This window comes from Mus pahari, chromosome 18, assembly GCF_900095145.1.
Source record: "Mus pahari chromosome 18, PAHARI_EIJ_v1.1, whole genome shotgun sequence".
Taxonomy (NCBI): Eukaryota; Metazoa; Chordata; class Mammalia; order Rodentia; family Muridae; genus Mus; species Mus pahari.
The window spans coordinates 14995938-14999336 of NC_034607.1; positions in this window are offsets into that span (position 1 = coordinate 14995938).

Here is a 3399-nt window from a genome sequence, read left to right on the forward strand (position 1 = left end):
GCCCTGGCTGTCCTGGAGCTCAGTTTGTAGACCAGGCTGGCCCTGAACTCAGAAATCCACCTGCCTCTGCCTCCCGAGTGCTGGGATTAAAGGCGTGCAGACGTGCGCCACAATGCCCTTCTTTCTCTTTCTTTCTTTCTTTCTTTCTTTCTTTCTTTCTTTCTTTCTTTCTTTCTTTCTTTCTCTCTCTCTCTCTCTCTCTCTCTCTCTCTCTCTCTCTCATTTTGGTTTTGATTTATTTATTTTACATGTATGAATTTTTGCCTGCATATCTGTATGTGCACCACATGCATGCCTGGAGGTACCCAAGTAGGCCAGAAGACGGCAGTTGGTCCCTCCCCTGAAACTGGAATTACAGTGGTTACAAGTGAGCACTTGGGTGCTGGGAACTGAATCCCGTCAGCAAGCCACCGAGACACCTCTCCAGCCCTGAATGTTCTTGTTCAGTGACAGACCTTCATCCACCTGCCTTCAGACTCTCTCTAGCAGAATTAGTTCCTTAAGCCCAGATCCCTGCCTTCTGTTTGTCCCTCTTCTCCTTTACTTACCTTCTAAATTACAGAGGTGGAAGACAAGTGATGGATGGGTAAAAAGCGATTGGGGGGTAGGGATGACGTGTTGCTGGATAGATGAGAATGGACCAGCCCTCCCGATTGGCTAGATGGGGAATGAACCAGCCCTCCTGATTGGGTAGATGAATAGGAGGCTGGACCAACCCTCCTGATTGGATAGATGGATAGATGGCTAGCCGGGAATTGGAGCCATCTCTGTCTCCCCATCTCTGGCTGTTCCCTTTACTCCTTATGCTACAAGCTGACTTATTTTTATTGTTGTTTTGTTTTTGTTTTTGCTGTTTGTTTGTTGTTTTTGTTTTTGTTTTGGAACCCACTGTCTAAACCAGACTGGCCTCGAACTCAAAGGCTTGTGCTACCGTCTTAAACACATCACATCCTATTCAGCCCTTGATAGATACTTGATAGATAATCCTCCTTTATCATACTTTGAATCAGAGTCAGGAGGTGAAGGAACAATGGATTGTGGGATACACTTCTGGCTTGCTGACTAGGGAGTGGATGGATGGATAGATAGATGGACAGACGGACTTGGGGGCAGATGGATGGATGGATGGATGGATGGATGGATGGATGGTGGACAGTTGGCTTGCTAACTAGGGACTGAGTTGGTGGATGGATGGGCTAATAGATAGCTGACTTGGTGGTCAGAAATGGGTGAGTAGGGTGGGTGAGTGGATGGACAGATGAATGTGTGGACACGCAGATGGGCAAACATCTGGATTGTTAGCCTAGATATGGGAGGGTAGGTATAGAGACAGAGACAGACAAAGAGCCAGCTTGCTAAGAAATGAATAACTGAGAGATTGACGGATGGATGGACAGACGGTGGATGGATGGATGGGGGATGGGGGGATGGGTAGGCAGACTGCTGGCTGGGAGGTTGATGGATGACTGTTCCACAGAGAACAGATTGTAGCCCAGGAGCCAGGTTCCCTGAACCCTAAGTTTGAATCACACTGTCTCCTTGTGTGTGACTTTGGACAGACAGATTGACCCTTTTTGCTTCTTTGTCCTCCACTGTGAGATGGGTGGATGGCCAGTTTCTTCCCATCAGACTGGGACAGAGTCTGTAGGATGATGGCCAGCTCAAACTCATCACTCCACAGACACCAGCAATCACTGTGTGGGCAGCTAATTGACTGACGGGTGGGTGGTTGAATGGCCCGCCTTGATCTCATCTTCAAAAACAAGGTCGGGCTGGAGGGATGGTTCAGCAGTTCAGAGCACTGGCTGCTCTTCCAGAGGACCAGCATTTGATTCCCAGCACCCACATGGCGGCTGAGAACCAGTTGTAACTCCAGATCCAGATGTAACACTGTCTCCTGGCCTCCTGATACACTAGGCACACACATGGTACACAGACATACGTGTAAGCCAAACATTCACACGCATAAAACAAAACAAAAATATGTAAATAAAAAACTTTGTTTAAAAGAGAAAAGTCCCCTGGTGTCCCGCGCTACCTTCTCGCCAGCAAGAAATGACGCGGNCAGTGGTGGCACACGCCTATAATCCCAGCACTTGGGAGGCAGAGGCAAGCAGATTTCTGAGTTCAAGGCCAGCCTGATCTACAGAGTGAGTTCCAGGACAGCCAGGACTGTACAGAGAAACCCTGTCTCAAAAAATCCAAAAAAAAAAAAAAAAGAGAAAAAGAAAGAGAAAAAGAAAGAAAGAAAGAAAGAAAGAAAGAAAGAAAGAAAGAAAGAAAGAAAGAAAGAAAGAAAGAAAGAAAGAAAAAAGAAGTCTCTACCCATTAGGGTCCTACCTCCCATGCACCACACTTGACTGGCACCATTGTGCCATCTGCTGCCTGGCTGCTTAGGCTAGTTCTGGCCTTGTTTTCTTCCTGGCACCATGTCTCTGCTGACTGTAGATGACCGAGTGGACTTTGGGACCCAGAGGCAAACTGGAAGCGGAGATGCATATAGCTTGTAGACTGGACCTAGATCTCATGCCCTGATGCTCAGAACCCCTAATCTCCAAGGATATTGGGAGGAGTTGTGCACCGGAAGAAGAGGCCCCCATAATCAGAATACCGAGCTCCCAGTCAGAAAGAATGGGAAGGTAGGCCTTTGGCAGAGTGGCCAGCGTTTCTGACCCACGGGAGAAGGCCTGGCTTTAGCCCTCGGCCTGAAGATGCTTTCAGAGGAGCTCGTAAGGCAGGAAGATTAAGAGAGAGAAAGGGAACAACATCTGTGATACCAAGTGGGTGAAGGCTGGAAACCCAGGATCCTAGGTGATCTGGGACAAGTCCTGGACACCCTCTGAGTGGTCCAGGTCCCCTTTTGTGCTGTGATGTTGCGCATTTGATAACGGGGCACTTCATCACTCATGGAAGCTCTTAGGTGGGAAGCTCTACATGACAACTAGGCTAGGCTCTGCCAATAGTGCCCTTCGCCTAGATCATGCTACTCTGGTGTGGAAATGTTATGAGGTGGAGGGTAATAGCTAGGGGAACCCCCCTCTAGGAAAACCTAGCCAGGTGAGCCTTGCCTGTTTATTTCATTCCCAAATGTTGTGCTGGGTTTAGTGGTAGAGCACCTGCCTGGCACAGGCAAGGCCTGAGGCCCCATCCCTAGCAGCAGCTCCATAGGCTGCTCAGTGGTGGCACAGGATTTTAATCACAGCACTCGGGAGGTGAGGCAGGTGGATTCCTGAGTTTGAGGCCAGACTGGACCATGCCAGTTAGGGATACATACTATGACCCTGACAGACAGATGGATGGATAATAGATAGATAGATAGATAGATAGATAGATAGATAGATAGATAGATAGATTAGATAGATAGATAGATAGATAGATAGATAGATAGATAGATAGATA